Source organism: Tupaia chinensis, unplaced genomic scaffold, assembly GCF_000334495.1.
Source record: "Tupaia chinensis unplaced genomic scaffold, TupChi_1.0 Scaffold138517_1, whole genome shotgun sequence".
Taxonomy (NCBI): Eukaryota; Metazoa; Chordata; class Mammalia; order Scandentia; family Tupaiidae; genus Tupaia; species Tupaia belangeri.
The window spans coordinates 1,209,106-1,227,501 of NW_006198412.1; the positions used below are offsets into that span (position 1 = coordinate 1,209,106).

The window sequence follows — 18,396 nt, forward strand, 5'->3', positions numbered from 1 at the left end:
AATTGAAGGAGATATTGGTAATCTAGCCAACAGAAGTCATGCCTTTCTGGGAAATGCATGGAGTACTGAATGCTTGAGAGCCTAATAGCTTTTGAGGCCTCAGTAAATGTGTGTGGATGGGTGCCAGGAGTGAGAAAATCATTGCGACCACAACCACTTCCATCGCTACCTGAGATCCCCATTGAGAATGGCTGGAAAGGCTCTGTGGTAGGGCAACCCTAAAGTGATTTGGATTTGGGAGGCCCTGGGGAATGCCCATGCTCAGTGTCTTCAGTGGGCATCGCTTATATGACCTGTGACTGAACACTGATTTGAGTGTTTATGTGTATCACCTCAGTGAGCCCTTGCACACAACATGAATGGGGAGGTGTTATTATACCCCTGTTTTAGAGAATGCGAGGCTCAGAGACGTTAAGAGCACACATCTGTTAAGAGGTAGGGCAAAATCCAAACTCAGTTTTGACTCATTCCAAAGTACATGCTCTTAACTACCCTACTTTATTGGCATCGGAGCTCTGGGGCATTGATTATATAGGCATCCCTGGTAGAAGATACCTTCTGTTCCTTCATATATTCATTCAACATTCAGCAATATTTAATGGGCATCTACTTTCACAAGGCCTTTTGCTAGACACCCGGGGCTTTACTAATGAGAGCCATGATCCCTGCCCTCATGGATCTTGGTCTGTAAGGACTGAGTGACAGGTTCTGGATTGGGAGATAAGGTCTCACTTGAGGTTGGGCAGATTGTGCCCTGCACAGAGCTCCTACCCAACATGGCGAGTGAGTACTGAAAAACAGTGTGCATTCCACTTAGCTATGTACCCACAGAGCTGTCCCTTCCAGAGGAAGAAATGCTTTGAAATTTTCCCAAAGTATTATTAATAGATGGTCTCTCTCAAGGAGCCCACCTGTCCTACTTTCAAATCAGTGTCACTCTGAAAGACATCCCCATACATGTCCCACAGTGCCCAGGGAACAGGACTCTGCACCAGGGAAGATTCTAGACAGTGAGGAGGTCCCCAGCAAGTCTAAGAAAGTGTAGTTTGGTCCATTTGATCCCAGTCAGTCAGATCCATACCTACTTTCAGAGAATCCCAGCCACTCAGTCATGCTTTGAGCTACTTCCTGCCCAGCGTAGTGCCAGGATTAGTAAAACTTTCAGTGAATCTCAAAGATACTACCCTCATATCAGCAAAGAGCTGAGCCCCTTTGCTTGGTCCTGGACCTGCCCACAACTGGCAGACCCTAGAGGAATTGCAAGGAAGGTTTCTAGAGAAGCTTCCTGCAAGGAACGCCAAAAAAGGAAAGATGGTGATGTCAAACTCCAGTAATGAGGAGAGCACCCTGCCAACAGAGCAGGGGCTGAAGGAGGTCTTTGGGAAGAGGGATGAGTTCCATGTGTGCCATCTTCCAAGTTAGACGCACATAATGGCTTCTATTCACAGAGCCTTCGTATGTGAGGCCCTGTGTGTAATTCCACAAAAGCTCTAATGTGATTCCCTTTTCACAGAGGAGGAAACTGATACCCAGAGAAACCAAATAATTTGGCTCAGGTCCCAAAGTTCGGAAGTGCCAGTACTAGAAAGTCACATGATTCACATGTAGTCTAGCTGAGAAGAAGTCTGCAGCCCTGAGATAAAGATAATGACAGTCACATAAAGGACATGAGGCCAAGAAACAGTGAGGCAGTGGAGAGAAGGGAATGAAAGAAGCAAAGGTGGTAGAGGGTGGACTCTCATAGCTACTCACTGGTAATAAAGAAATACAGCTACGACGACTGCCTGTGGCTGCAGTTCATTCATTTCCACATCTAAGGCAGGGAACGTCAGAGCGTCAGAGCCGGTGAGGACCTTTGTGCTCATCCAGCCCCTATTTTACAGCTGAGGAAACAGAAGCCTGAGACATCTAGTGGCCTCCCCAGGGTTCCTCAGGCTGGACAGAGGCACAGCCACGGCCAGGGCCCTGGTGTTCTGGCTTTCAGGTCTGGTCATTTCCACCACACTGCATCCCTGAGATTGTCATCACCAGTGATCATGGTGCTATTAACAGCCACAATCATTGTGTGGTTAATTTAGCACATGCCACCCTGGCAGCCATCTTAGATGTGTGACCTGCTCTTGAGAGCATGGGAGAAATGGAAAATTCCAGGTCAGGGAACAACACCCCCTCCAGGTAGCCTTCGTCAGCCCTGCCTTCAGAAGTTCCCAGGCCCTTTTGTCCCACCACCAGTTAATATTTCACTGCAGTGAGACTCTAGGGAACAAAGAACATGAAGCTGGCCTTGAGGGGCCAAAGGTAGGTGGCCCAGGGCTCCTGATGCGGCTCATAAATAAGAACAGCGCGAATGTACTTTGGATAAGAGCGTGGCTCAGCCTCCCGCAGAACAGCTGGGGAAGCTATTCATAGGCCAGTGTGCTATTTGCGTCTGCCTGGCATTTGAATTAGGCTCACCTAACTGCGCTGCTTTCTCCACAGATGTGAGTCACGCTCCTCGCTCACGAGCAAGGAGTGGCCAGGGGCAAAGGAGAACCGCGGCTGAAATGCGGGGGCAGGAACAGCTTTTTCAAGGATCTCGCCTGCCTACTGGCAGGGAGGACTTAGGATCAAGAAAGCGAGCTCGCTGATGGGAGTCCATCCTGACTCCCTTCCACATGAGAGAGGTGCTCCTTGGGCCTGTCCTGTTTTCTGCCTTTGTCCAGGCTCTCGCCCAGCATAGGGCATAATGCACGGTCCCTGCTGCAACTCCAGCTGCCCTGCTCATGTCCAGAGTACCTGGGAATGCCAACTGGAGCCCCGCGGAAGGGCAGCTCCCGGGTGTCACACTGCCTCCCCCCACCCCAGCACGACCTGCTTCTTGGCCTCCACAGGGCAGCGCTCAGGGTCTGTGGGGACTTTGGTGCAGGGAACTCTCCCTGGTACCTAGCACTGCCCATCTGTAAACTGCCATCCACCAATGCTCCTGCCTCCCATAGAGGCCATGTGGTTCCGGCCTGGTCTGAAGCAAAGGTGTGCCAGAAGCAGGCCATTGTGGTCCAGAATAGCCCAAGGAGGTCAGGCCTAGGCTGGGGAAGCTTCATCCAAGAAGTCCCAAAAGTGGGCTCCCAGAGCCTGGCTGGAGAGTCAGCCCCACCCCGCTGTGGCCCTGGCAGCTCAGATGAGAAACACCCCAGATCTGGATCAAAACCAAGGTGGCCTTTGGAGTCCAGCAGACCCAGAGCATTAAGAATGGGTGAGGCCTTGGGACCAGCAGTTAGCATAATGGCTATGTCGCTGTACTTCCATGTAGTCGACCGCGGTTCGAGTCCTGGACCTGGCGGCTTAAACTCACACCGGGCACATGTGTGTGCGTGGCCAAGATCTCGAGAGGAGAATGGAGGAGAAGGGATTGCAGCGTGGCCATCCCCCCTCCCCCCCGGGGGGTGATTTCTCACTTTCTGTCTCTCTGTCTCTCTCTGTCTTTCCAGTGAGCACATGCACCTTATAGTAAAAACCTCTCAAAAAAAAAAAGAAAGAAAAAGAAAAAAGGGTGAGGTCTTTCTCCCACCACTGTCTCCTCCTTCTCCATACCACAGTCCTCTCCAGCTTTCACATAACTGGGCCCAGTGAGGCCCCGCCACCATGATGCTGGGGGGCTGCAGTCAAAGGGGGTCTCTGTCCACCTCATACATAGTCCTCTTGGTGAGGGTTTTTTTCTTTTTTTTTTTTTTCTTTTGGAGAGATTTTCACTGTAGGGCGCGTGTGCTCGCCAGACAGACAGAGAGAGACATAGAGACAGAAAGCGAGAAATCACCCCCCGGGGGGATGGTCACGCCGCAATCCCTTCTCCTCCATTCTCCTCTCGGGATCTTGGGCACGATGGTGAGGGTTTTTCATCTATGAATGGCTCCACTCCTCGACAGGGCCATAAACTTCACAGAGGAACATGCTGGCCCTTATCTTCCTATCCCCACATGACAGCACACGGCTACACGCATACGAGGACTCCATGTGCACTTGACACCTGAACTCATGTCTCTAGCTACTAACTCTGCTCCTTGTGGACAAAGACTTTTTCATTTCTTTTAGGTGTTTGCCATAGGATGCATGTGCTCGCTGGAGAGACACAGAGAGAGAAATCACCCCCTGGGGAGAATGGCCACACCACAGTCCCTTTTCCTCTCTTCCGTTCTCTCAGGATTTCACATTCTCAAGCACATGTGTCTAACATGATTTTCAAGCTACTGGATCCAGGACTTGAACCATGGCCAAACATGTGAGAGTCCTGCACCTTAACCACCATGCCACCTGCTGGCCCCAGATAAGTATTTCTTATATCTACATTTCTAAAGGGCTTATGGCTCTACACAGAGTAAATGTGTAATCAATTTTGTTGATTTGAATGGTCTAATCTGAGTAAAAAAAAAAAAAAAACTTTCTAAATGAGTCAACATTATGACAGAGTGAACGTAAATGAGACCTTTTGATGCATTTGAAATTTATGCCAATGAACATATGATGGCAGATGCTATGGACATATGAACTAATGCAAATTCTGCCTTTCAGAAACTCCTAACCAGGACCAGCAGGTGGCATAATGGCTATGTCGCTGGACTCCCATGTAGTTGACCACGGTTTAAGTCCCAGACCCGGTGGCTTAAACTCATGCCGCACACATGTGCGTGTGTGCCCAAGATCCCTAGAGGAGAATGAAGGAGGAGGGATTGTGGCATGGCCATCCTCCCTGGGGGGTGATTCCTCGCTTTCTGTTTCTGTCACTCTCTTTTTGGCGAGCATCACACGCCCTGTAGCAAAAACCTCTCCAAAAAAAGAAAAAGGGAAAGAAACTCCTAACCTATTTAGAAATTATACTTGTTACTGTGTTTCACGGACAGAGACGATCCAGGTTTGGAGTATGTGACATGTAAGCTGTCTTCCCAGTGGAAGGAATGAGTCTCTTGCTAAACCACTCTTTCATTCCACGTTTACGGGCCCCGATTATGTGCCAGGCTCCGTACTTCGTGCTGAGTATTCAACCACAAGGGAGATTGCCAGTGAGTTTGTGGAGAGAATATTAGACATCACTAATCCTCAGGGAAATGCAAATTCGAACCACAGTGAGATAGCATCTCATCCCAGTGAAAATGGCTATTACCAAAAGATTACAAAAAGAAAAATAGCAGGGCCAGCTGGTGGCATGGTGGTTAAAGCAACCGGATCCCACATGGCTGGTGGCACGGATTGAGTCCTGGCCTGGCCCCAATGATTTAAAACACAGGCTGAGCACACGTGCATGCATGCCCAAAACCCTGAAGGGGAAATGGAGATTGTGGCATGACCACCCTGATGAGCGGTGCTTCCTCACTGCCCCCCGCTCTGCCTCTCTTCAGCAAGTGCACTTGCTCTCTAGGAAATTAGATAAAGATCCAGTCACAAATGCTGACGGGGATGCACCATCTTATACACTCTTGGTGGGAATGTAAACTAGTACAGCCACTAAGAAAAATATCAATAGTATAAAGTTTCCTCAAAAAGCTAAAAATAGGCCCAGTGATTATAACAGAACTACCATATGACCGACTGCACCTCACCACTGGGAATATATCCAAAGGAAAGGAAATCCGTATTGAAGAGATGTTTGCATTCCCATGTTTATTGCAGTTCTATTCACAGCAGCTGACAAATGGAATCAACGTAAGCGTCCATCCACGGATGAACAGATAAACAAACTGTAGCATATAGACACAAAGGAATGCTATTCAGCCATTAAAAAGAATGGCATCCTGTCATTTGCGGCAACATGGATGTGTCTGGAGAGCATTATTTTAAGTATGACATAAGCCAGGCACAAAGAGAGATCTTCCACTTGTTCTCACTCACAGGTGGAAGCTTAACAACTCGACTTTATGCAAGGAAAGAGTAGAATAATGGTTGCCAAAGGCTAGGAAGGCTGGGGGCGGAGAGAGAGGGAGAGATCCATCCATGAATGCAAATTAGATAGTAGGAAGAAGTCCTAATAGTCTATAGCACAGTCGGATGACTATAGTTAACAATATTGATTATATATTTCAAGACAGCTTTTAGGATAGGATTGTAAATGCTTCCAGAACAAAGTAATAACACATGTCTGAGGCAATGGATATATGAATTATCCTGATTCAGTCATAGCACATTGTATTCATGTACCAAAAATCCCACACTCAGGCCAGCCAGCGATGTGTTTAAATGGCTGGATCCCACATGGCCCAGTGCATGGTTTGAGTCCTGGATCTGGTGGCTTGAAAACACACTGGGCACATGTGTGTGCATGCCCAAAATCCCAAAAAGAGAATGGAGGCGAAGGGACTGCACCATGGCATCTCCAGTAGGAGGACGATTTCTCACTTTCTCTCTCTTTCTCCAGCAAGTGTACGTGCCCTACAACAAACTTAGAAAACAAAACACACACACTCTCTCTCTCACACACACACACATTGTATTCATCAATAGGTCAATTATTCTTTTTATTTTTAAAATTTTATTTTAGTTTTTGCGATAGGGTACATGTGCTTGTCAGACAGAGAGAGAGAGAAAGGGAGAAGGTGAATAATTCTCTCCCCACCCCACCAGGGATGGCCATGCCGCAATCCTGTCTCCCTTCTCTCAGGACCCCGAGCATACGTGGACATGGGCCCAATGTGATTTTCAGACTTCAGGGTTTCGGGCTCATACTGAATTGGCCATGTGGGATTGTGCCTTAATCTGCATGCCACCTGCTGCCCCCCCTCAAAAAGTATATATATATATATAAACACCCGCATGAACTCTGCATGCAGAGCTGCCAATCTAGAGAGGCCGGAGGCATGGTCTCAAGGAACTTGCTAGTGGGATAGACGTTGCCTTAGAAATAAATGCAGTGGGAGTGAGGGCAACAGATGAACTCTTCCTTGGGCAGGCAAGGGAGCACAAAATTAGGAAAGGTCTCCCAGGAAAGGGGACATTCGAATGATGGATGAATTCAGATGGACAATAGAGTACCCTAGGCCAGAGGGTAATAGCAAAAGCATGGAGGACCAGCCCCATAGCCTAACGGTTAAGGGAGCCCAATCCCACATGGTCGATTACAGTTTGAGCCCCAGCCCCTGGACATGTGTGTGAGAGTGCCCAAAATTCCAATGGGAAGGAGCCATGGAGGAGAAGGGATTATGGCATGACCACACCCCATTGGCGGGGTGCTTTCCTTGTTGCCCTCCCGACCTGGTCTCTCTCTGGTGAGTGTATGCAATCTCTGGTCATTAAAAAAGTAGAAAACAAAACCATTGAAACCTACAGCATTTAGGGAAAGGAACAACCTCCCTTGCTCTTAGTGTGGCTGATGGTATGATAGCAGACCAAGGTCACGCTGACACTTCTGGCCAGAGAATGGGCATTTGTTCTCTCTGTCAGCTTGTCCCAAAGGCTCTTCCTGTCTGAAAATAGCTGTCCGATTCATTTCCCCCACTAGTCCCAGAGACCAGGGAGGGGTGAGCAGGCTTTCTCCACATGCAAGGCGGAAATTGTGGCTGGACCACTGGACCCACAGCACAAGGGACCCCCTGTGGAGCCCGAAGAGAGGCCACGCTGGAGCACACCTTGATGTCTGACCAGCTAAGTTCAGATATATCCTTGTTAGTTCTTTTCCCCTCATGTGACTGAGAACTTTATCCTAATCAAAGTTGTAAAAATGCCACACTTTAACCTTATTAAAGTCACGCTGGTCCTGGCAACCCTCAAAGGTTTTACAACTCAGCCTCTACAGCCGAAGTCCTGGAACTGCCCAGGTCCTGCAGGCCCACGATGGGTGACTAACGCTTTCAGGAATAGGATCCCACCCACATTCCCATTTTCCTGTCCATCCACCCCCTAGGCCCTCCGTGTCCTTCCATAATGGCCTCCTGCTTGGTCACTAATGGAAACGGAGAACTTTCCACTATCCCAGACCGCAGGAAGGGCACGAGTGTCCCCTACAGCACTCTGCAGCTGACATGGTATTTTCCTCTGGATTAATGAAGCGCAGAGGAATTTTAGCTGTCGTTGTAATGATTAATATGTCAAATCAATAAGGCAGGAGAGGCAAGCAGAAAAGTGATGTGGGAAACTTGTGGGAGGAAGGAGAAAGATAAGAAGGGAAGAGAGGCCATTGAGCCAAAGGAAAAAACATAGGAGAAAAAGAACGAGAGAAAGACAGAGAAAAAGTGGGGAGGTGGCTGCCCTTCCCCACACAGGCTGTGTTGGATCCAACAGTCTTGAGCACATCTAGGGAGTCCTCTGGCCATGTTGGTGGGTGAGTCAAGTCAGTACCTGAGGAGGTCTCCTGGTGCAGTTGTTAGCAGAAGGATCTGCATACTGGGGGTCTCAAGAACCTTGAAGATTTGAGGAAAGGTAGGGGTTTTCCCCCCCGAAAAATATGCACAGAGAAATTTTGCATCCAATGTGAGGGTGTTCACTCAGCCCCTAGACCTCCATAAAAACAAAACCCCCAAGTCCTGTGTTCAGCGGATGTGTTCCAGCAACTGGGACGGTGTCACCTCTGTCAGCACCCTCCTGCAATGTGATGCTTTCAGAAACAAGTCTGGGTAGGTGACAATGGCGTCAGCACAGCGAGCATCCTCTCTGCTAATCCTCTGCTTTTGCCCTCCAAGGGCCCAACCCTCTCCTCTCCACCTGCACGCTCACCCCACTGCAGCTTCCAGAATGAGGTTATGTTCACTGGCTGGGCCCCCTCATTCTGCTCCAAACAGTCCAGGGTCCCTACTTGAAAAGCTGTCCACACTGCAAGAATGTGCTCTGGGATCTTGAGACAACTACACAGATGGACCAAGAGGTGTGAGGTGTCCAAACCACCCATAGGAAAGACATTTCCAATGTGACTAAGTCCTCCCAGGCCCAGCTTTCGCCTCTCCCGCTTATGCTTTTCATCAGGTTGTATCAGGATGATTTTCAATTCCGCACAGTCTAGCGTTGGCTCAATGTAAATGTCATTGTCTATTGAAATCGCGGCTGGTTTAGGCAGGGCTCTGAATTCCCTGTCCTGTTTCTTGATTTAAGCTGTGAATGATGTCATGGGCCAGGGTAAAGTTGACTGAAGCCCGTGTTCTCTCCCATGGACCATCATATGTGATGTCCTTTTATTAAAAGCAGAATGGAAACATCAGGTGTGATATGGCCTGCAGAGATGAAACAATTTCTGTGATGAGGCACTGGACAAAAATCCCCCACAAACACAGTAGTTTTCATTCTCAGGAGAGGAAAACACTAGCCAACTTATAAATGTCATTTTTGATTGTATTTTAAGATTTTGTTTAGAAATAACTATACATTCATAGAAGGTTGCAAAAAAAGAAAAATGCAAGGATCGCAATAGCTAAAAAGAGGAATCAACTCAAATGTCCCTCAAGGAATGAAGAGCTCAACAAAATATGGTATATATGAAAGGACTTCAAATTCACGGAAAAAGGAACTCAAGTATGAGTTTATTTTGATGCAAAAATTTGAAACTTATGCACAATTTTTAAATACTATTTGTTATCTATGAACTTTTTTAAAGACACCCCCCCCTTATAAGCATACAATAAAATATTATTCAGCCTTGCAAATGGCATAATGGTTACATCACTGGACACTCATGTAGTCAACTGCAGTTCTAGTCCCAGACCCGGTGACTTAAAACTTATGCTGGGCATATGTACATGTGTCTCCAAGACCCTGAGAGGAGAACGTAGGAGAAGGGATTGTAGGGTGGCTATGCCCCCGGGAGGGGGGGTAATTTCTCACTTTCTGTCTGTCTCTCTCTGTTTCTTGGGTGAGCACATGTGCTCTATAGCAAAACCTCTCTCTCTCTAAAAAAAAATATATATGTATATATTTTTATATATAAATAATATAATAATATATTTATATAAAGTATTCATATATATTGATATAATACATACATATTATTCAGCCTTAGAAAAAAGGAATTTCTGACATAGGCTGCTACAACATAGATGAGCCCTGAAGACACTATGTTAAGTGCAACAAGACTGGTCAAAAATGATACAAACTGTAAGATTCCTCTGATATGAAGTACGTAGAGTAGTTCAACTTGAAGAGATGAAAATTAGAACAGTGATTGCCAGGGGCTTGGCGCTGGGGGAAGTGAGTTATTCAGCATACATGGAATTTCTTTCTGTTTGGGAAGATAAAGCTCTGGAGATGGACGGTGGTGTCATTGCACAGTAATGTAAGGGTACTTAATGCCGCCCACCTCTGCTTGGAAAAATAGTCGAGATGATAACTTTATGATATATATATATTATATATACATATTTTTTACCACAGTAAAAATTAAAAAGCTCCAGGAAGTCCCAAGTACCCTTCACCCAACCTGCCCACTGGTAATGGCAAAACCTTACATGTAACACACCCTGAAACCAGGAAACTGACATCGGTACAATCCGGAGCGAATTCAGACTTTACTGGTTTTATGAGTACTTGTATATGTGTGTGTGTGTGCACACACACGTGTGTGTGTGTGTCTAGTTCCATACAATTTCATGAGCTATGTAGCAATGTGGGACCACCACCACATTCAAGATCCACAGCTGTTCCATCACTACCAGGGCCCCTTGTACTAATGGCCCCCACTCCCCCACAGCCACACCCAGTCCCTACTCCTGGTCCTCAGTGCCTAACACCCACTAATTTGTTCTTCATCCCTTGAATTATTTTTTTATTTCAAGAATGCTGCATAGGGGTCAGCAGATAGAGTAATAGCTATGTCGTTGGACTCCCACATAGTCGACCATAGTTCGAATCCCAGTCCTGGTGGCTTAAAACTCATGCTGGGCATGTGCGCATGTGTGCCTAAAATCCCAAGAGGAGAATGGAAGAGAAGGGATTGCAGCATGGCCATTCCCCCAGGGGATGATTTTTCACTTTCTGTCTCTTTGTCTCTTTCTATTTCCCTGGCAAGTGCACATGCCCTATAGCAAAAATCTCTCTTAAAAAAAGAAAAAAAAAGAATGTTACATAAATAAAATCATACAGTACGTAACCTTTGAGATCAGCTTTTTTTACTTAGCATAATTGCTTTGGGGTTCATCAGATTGTTGGAATGTATCAATAGTGTGTTACTTTTTATTATCACATAGCAGGCAAGGATATGGATATAAGTTTATTTTTTTACATCTAAAATCGATGATACAATGGTCTTCCCACATTAAGGCCACTGGTAAATGGACTTGATCCCAGCGTGGCTACTACAGGAGGAGCACACGTCAGCTTGTCTCGCCTGCACACCTCAGTCTCCACCCACCCACCAGGGCTTTTGTCTGGGTCACAGGCCATTTCCTTGAAGAAACAGGGGGACCAGCAGTTAGCGTAATGGCTATGTCGTTGGATTCCCATGTAGTCAACTGTGGTTCGTGTCCCGGACCTGGTGGCTTAAAACTCACGCCGGGCGTGTGTGCGTGCATGCCCAAGATTCTGAGATGAGAATGAAGAAGGGATTGCGGCATGGCCATCCCCCCGGGGGGTGATTTCTTGCTTTCTGTCTCTCTGTCTCTCTCTGTCTGTCTGGCAAGCGCATGTGCCCTATAGCAAAAACCTCTCCAAAAAAAAAAAAGAAAGAAAGAAACGGGTCCTGACTGCCAACTCTCAACTGTGAAGACCCGGCAGGTAGCCTGCATGATGGGAACACTTTCACTCAGTCACTCCAGTGGCCTCAACCCCTTCCTTGCCCACCTAAGGTGCTGAGACCTGGAGCAGCAGCATGGGAACAGGCAGCTGGGGTCCTTTAAGAAGGAAGCGAAACTCCAAGAACCGTTGTTTGGAAATAGGATGTTGCTTCCAATACTCAGAAGGGACTTCTTTCTATTTCCGCCACCCACTGTAGCCTAAGTTTCATTGTGCTGGGATTGAGCTGTTTCTTTGACTGGAGCAGAAACTCCCAGCCCCCGAGCCTAGCATAGTGCCTGGCATGCACTGGCATCCAACCCGTGTTGCTGCAGGTGGTGTTACTGAAGGAGAAGGGCCAGGTCAAGAGGGTTGCAGAAGATGATCAAATCTGCCAAGCCAGGTTTCATTTCATTATGTGTGAGTGTGTGTGGGGGTGTGTATGTGTGTTTTGAGAGGTTTTGCTATAGGGTGCGTGCGCTCACCAAAAAGGCAGAGAGACAGAAAGCAAGAAATCAGTCCCCGGGGTGATGGCCATGCCACAATCCCTTCTTGTCTGTTCTCCTCTTGGGATCTTGGGCATGCACACACACACATGCCTGGTGTGAGTTTAAGCCACTGGGTTCGGGACTTGAACCACAGTTGACTACATGGGAGTCGAGTGACATGGCCATTACACCTTCTGCTGGTCCTTCATTCTGTTTTTAAATCCCACTGCCTCAGCTCTTTGGTAACAGGTGGGAGCCAGAGTAGAGAGAGAGGAACAATGAACAATCCCTTCCTCCCTTCTCCTTCCAGTTCTGTCTGACCTTCCCCTCCTCCCTTCACACTCCAAGCTCTGCCTCCACAACTCAGGGAGAGAACTCCTTGTTCTGGTATGAACTTTCTGAAAAGCAGGGGAGGTGAAAGGGCAGGCAGGGTAGAGTGAGGTAGGTAGGGGGATTCTTTAGCCACCTAGAAATGAAGGCGCAAGGGGAGCATGGGCTCTTTGAAAAAAGCAAATGCTCAGGCCAGCCGGTGGATGGTGGCTGAGGAAGCTGAATCCCACCTGGCTGACTGTGTGGTCTAAGTCCCGGACTCGGCAGTTTGAGAAGCACACAAGGTTTGTATGTTTGCATTCCCAAAATCCTGAAAGGAGGGAGAAATGGAGGAGAAGGGGTTGTGGAATAACCTTTCCCAAGGCAGGGGGGATTGCTTTCCTCATTTTCCCCCTCTATCTCTCTCTCCAGCAAAAATTAAAAGGAAAAAAAAAAAAAAAAGAGCAAGTGGTATTTAAGGAATTGTTCCCATCAATGATCTGGAAGATGATATTCAAGACTGGTGAGGGGCATTGTTTTCCTGACCATAGTTGCATGGGTCCACGAAGGGCTGGTGAGGAGCTGGCACCCGCCCCTCCCCTGCACACACATGCCTTGCAGGTGCTCTGCATGGAGCAGACATTGGGCATCAGATGCTATGCCTTGGTGGAAAAGCTGGACCTTCCTCTAGCCCTGGAGATAGAGGAGAGGTTCTTCTTTCACACCAATCAAGTCTCTTGCCATCCACCCAAACTTTGGAGGTTTATCCTTGTCTTAACGACCAGAGTTGCCATACATTCTACCTAGGGTTCGGTTTACTTGGCAAACTCCATGTCCCAAACCTCATACTCCGTCAATAAGCTCAATAGTCATTTACATTATCTAGTGGCCAAAGGTAGCCTAAGCTATAGGCCTTTGTTCTCTCTGTTGGAAGATTGTGTCCGTTAGTGGAAATCGCCAAGTCCTAAGAGTCTCTCTGGAGACTCGGGTCAATGCAGGCTCCAGCAAATCCAAATATTGGCAGGGAGCTGGAGTCAGCAGGATTTCACCTGGATGGTCAATTTTTATCTAGAATGAGGCTGTGCTTCCATTAATTTGTCACTAATGGAATGAAAATATGAACCCGCTGAGTATGAAAAATTGGATGTGAAGAATAGTTGGTTATACAGAAATTTTGATGTAAAACGCCCATGAGAAGCCTGTTAAATTTTTTATGTCAAAGGGCATGTGTGCATAAAAAAAGGGAGAGAGAGAGAGAGATCAACAGAGTCATCATTTTTCCCCCTCCATTTTTCTATCTCGCCAGGATCCTGGGCATGTGTGTATATGGCCAATGCGTTTTTCAAGCTGCTGAGCCAGGATCTGAACTGCAGTCAGCCATGTGGAATCCAGCTCCCTCTGCACAGTGCTTAACTGTTACACTGTAGGGTTGGCCCAATGTGTGTATTTCTTTTTTCTTTTTTATTGCTTAAGGGTGCATGCTCTATCTTAGAGTCAGAGAGAGGGAGAAAGCATCTCCCCAGCGGGACGTGGTCATACTATAATCCCTTTTCCTCTATTTCTTCATCTTGTTGGGTTTTGGGGCATGCACATGGCCTAATGTGTTTCTCAAGCATCTGGAGCCAGGATTCAAACCATGGTCAGCCATGTAGGATCCAGCTCCCTTAACCACTAGGCTATGGGGCCAGGCCAAGAAATACAAATTAACTGTATTTCTGAATACTCATAAAGTCCTTCCTAGCAAGGTAACAGAAAAACTGATGCTGGCCACGCAAATTGTGTTCTTAAGTTTCCATCTGCTCTGCAGTTTGATAGTGTGACCCCTTCTCATCCTTCAAGTCAAAGCTTCAGTTTCACCCTCTCACACAGTGGCTTCTAGCTGGGCATTTCTAGGACCTGGCAGAAGGCCAGGATATAGACACAGTGAGTGCCAGATAAAGCAGCACAAGATAAGGTTGGCGAATTGACAGGGACTGGTCTGTGCAGACGTGAGGGCCCTGGTGAGGTGTCTGCCCTCCCAGTGTCAGGAGCAGGGAGGAAGAATTTGCATATGCTCCACAGGAGCCTTGGTTTAAGCAGAGCTTTCTGCCCTTGCTCAAATGATAGGGACCAGTAGTTGGCATGATGGCTGCGTCGCTAGGCTCCCACGTAGCTGACCGCAGTTCAAGTCCCGGACCGATGGCTTAAACCCACGCCAGGCACATGTGCATGCCCAAGATCCCCAGAGGAGAATGGAGGAGAAGGGATTGCAGTGTGTCCATCGCCTTGGGGAGTGATTTCTTGCTTTTTGTCTCTCGGTCTCTCTCTGTCTTTCTGGTGAGCACAAGCGCCCTATAGCAAAAACCTCTCCTATATATATATTATAGTACAGTAGTGTTTGCCATGTTGGACTTTCCTGAGCTAGGCACTAGGAGTAGAAACAGCCATCTAAAGGGGTCGACAGGGACAGGTAAATAAGACCCATCACAATGGACTTGAACCACAGGAGAAGAGACTTAGATACTTCTCTGCTTAGAGGTAGGAGCAGGAGCAACAGGGTCCAGAGAGGGCTTCTCTGGGCAGCCCTCCTCCTATTCCTCCATTCTAGGTGGTGAAGAGCCTCCTGGTCTACCTCCACCCCTCTGCTGGCCTGCCCTCTTCATGAGCCTACCATCCCCCTCCATGAGAGGCCCTGTCCTGCCTTGGAGCCCTCAGCTGGCCGCTGGACTCTGGGAGGGCTGGGACCTGGGACATGCGCAGGGGTGCTGAGGTGGGTGGGGCATGTAGGGAAGGGAAGGAGGGGAGGTCAGAGATGGGAATGAGCAGGAAGAAGAAAGGGACTGTTCTGGGGTTTTCCCTCACACATTCCGGCTCTTACTTCTGACAGAAAGCAAAGAAAGCAGGTTTTAAAAATGAAGTCAAACCCTGCCAGTCGTGTTTGGTGAGCCTTTGTAATCCCACCTGACTTGGGCCTAGCCTCTCCTCTCAGGACACCAAGGCCTGTAGCAGCAACAACCACGAAAGGTGTCTACTGTGAGCCAGCAGAGGCCACGCCAGGACTGGCCATCAGATTGAAGATGGCCAACTAGGGACAGGGGTTTTCTAGGACATGGATTTCCAGTCCTACAGTCCTGGGACAACTGGTCACCCTAGAAGGAACTGACCATCCAGTAGAGTTAAGAGAAGGTAAACTGTGGCACAAGGAGGCTTGTGGGTGGCAGTAGGTAGGAGTAATTGAATAGTTTCCTGCCTTGGGACTTGGAGCACAATTCTTGACACTCAGCACATCTTGATGGAACCCCAGGTGCCTGTTTCCATGATGCCACCTAGGCCAAGCCTAAGCCCACAGGAGGGGCAAGGAGTGGTGCTGGGACAATGCCATCTCTGCTGTTCGCTAAGGTTGTTCTCAGTGTATTTAGTTGTCAGCCTGTCTACTTGCTGGCTCTCATAGGCGAAGGTCAGCTAAGGACAGGCCGATTAGCTTGCCCTTTGGGGCCTTTCTCTTGGTGACACAGCCTCTGGCCAGAACAAAGGCCCCTCATTTGGCTGAGGCACTGATTGTTGAGTGTGAGTGTGCTGCCATCTGCTGGCCATAGGGCTGTTTTAGGCAGTGAGCTAGAAGCCTGGGGAGGGATGGGGCCGAGCCGAGGGCTGGGATCCATAGGCCATCACCTCCTGGTGTTGGGCCAGACCTCTAGGGAAAGCGACTGGCACCCTATAAGAGGTACACCAGGAAGGGCACAGGAAGGCTCAGAACTCTTTCAGGCTGGCCTAGAACTCCCAGTGTGAGTCCTCTCTTAGCTGCAATAGAATCCTCAGGGCCGTCCAAGTGTGCTGGAGCTGGCTATACTACAGTCAACTGTTACAAACACAGGAACTTTACAAGCTGCACTGGTAGCTCGAAATTGGTCATGATGGGAGTATTTACACCACAGAATTGGCAAATGCTACAATTAGGGCTTTTCCCATCCCCTACCTGCCTTAAGCTGATTTGTCAGCACTACAAAGCTCCTATTAAATGGAAGATATTGCCATGGGGAAAGGAAAAGTATCATCCTGTTAGTGGGCATTTTCTCAGACTAACTACACTAGACTATGACACTGATATACAGAAGAGAGACATTCTGATAAGAGTGAGATTATAAGGTAGGCTTTTATTTTTTTTGGTGGGGGGGGTGTTCTTTAAGAACAGCTAATGTACTAGTTAAGGGCCTGGAATCAGAGACACATGGATTTGAGTAACTGCTCTTTATTGGATTCAGAAAAGTCATGACACATTTCTTGCACAGAGCAACATTTCTTAAAATGTTATGACTTTTCTCACAACCCAATCCTTGCTGTGTGACACTGGGAAGATTTCTTTACCTCTTCATCTCCCAGTCTCCTCAACTTCCGGTGGAGGTATTAGTAGTGGCTACTTCACGTGGTAGTTATGAGGCGATGCACTTAAGAGCATAGAATATCATCAGACACAAGACAAGTGCTCAGTACAGGCTTGACACTAGCAGTTATTGATCACGACTTCAACTGCAGCCACTCGGAAACTGGTCTAGCCATCTCTCTGCTAATACCAGTGTCTTCTCTAGATGTCCTTTGCAGGTTGGAAGATGGAGATTGGTTCTTCCATGTTCCCACCAGCTGAACTTTGACATTGGCCTCAATTCTGGCTATTCCTTTGTATTCATCCATGCAGTCAGTACATTGGACAGAGTATTCCCTAGAACATAGGGAATATGACAAGGTAGCATACTGGATGTAATAACATTAAGGATCCGAACAGTGAATACCTACAGAAGCAGCCCAGAAGATTGTCTGCAAATGGGTCACTGGCCAGTCAAGATGTCCAATATGTAAGTTCAGAAAGGGCAGGACTCAAATCTGATTCTAACTACAGAATCCAAATTGTTCTCAATTTCAGTAACTCTGATTTGAAGAAAGACTATGTTAACAAGAGGAGGATTGCATAGATTCTAGAAAGGCAGGGGTCCATCAGAGAGTAGTGCTCTTCCAGTGGAAAGACACACAGGCTAGAAGACCTGAGCTTCCCTATCATGAGGAGAGCTTGCTTGTGCAGGAGAGAGACCTGGCGAAGTTGCTGTAGAGGCCAATGGACTAATACCCATGCTTCGCAGTGCTGTGGGGCTCTATGCTTACCCCTCAATCTTCAGATGAGCAGTTTGGGTTTCTGGGTGATTAAGTCCTTGAAAGAAGGTAGCATATATATCAGGTACAAATATTTCTAAGTTATAATTGAGTTGGTATTACACTGCTTCTAAAGACCAAGATTAAATTAGATCCCATTCGATTACATAAAATGAAAAAAGTAAACAGCAGCACAAACAAAATATATATTTCTTTCTGTCCCATGTCAGTGAAATCCACATGTTGGCATTCTGGGGCAGGGATGGCAGCTCTGCCATCATGGTCCATGATCATTCCCAACATCCGCCCTTCACCTCAGGGTTCAAATGGCACTCCAGTCACCAAGGCCTTCTGGCCAGCAGGAAAACTTGTTTTCCCAAAGTCAGACACTTCCAATCACAAATCACTGACCAGATGTAGTCATGTGATCGCACCCAGATACAAGAAAGGCAAATAATACCTTTATTCCAATTGGAGGGAGGATGTGTGTACCTAATTAAAAATGAGGGAGTCTATTGTGAATATTGGAGGGCAATTCACAGTCCTCACCATAGTAGGTCATGTTCCCTAAGCCTGTTCACTCCTTGATATCAGGGGACTTTTGGAAAACACTGCCCCAAGATAAGCCACTCTATGAGCCCAGGATGGAAGGAAGCTGGATTCCTGTGTCAGGGTGACTTTGAGCCCCCATCCCATCAGTCACAGACCCTTACGCTGTTGCCCCTAAGCAACTTTGCCAAGTGTCCTTCTTTCCAATCCTGGTCTCGTTACTGTGCTTCAGGCTCCAAAACCACTGGTCAGGAGTATTGTTCTACCTCCATTCCTG

General features: G+C 47.5%; 1 long non-coding RNA gene across 1 annotated transcript in view; it reads right to left on the reverse strand.

The window, feature by feature from the left end:
• Positions 1–7,156: 7,156 nt before the first annotated feature.
• LOC102484697 (uncharacterized) overlaps positions 7,157–18,396 on the reverse strand; it is a 17,053-nt gene continuing 5,813 nt past the window's right edge. Inside the window, exon 3 of the long non-coding RNA XR_336426.2 lies at positions 7,157–9,164. This is a non-coding gene — a long non-coding RNA (uncharacterized LOC102484697). The remainder of the gene's footprint in view (positions 9,165–18,396) is intronic.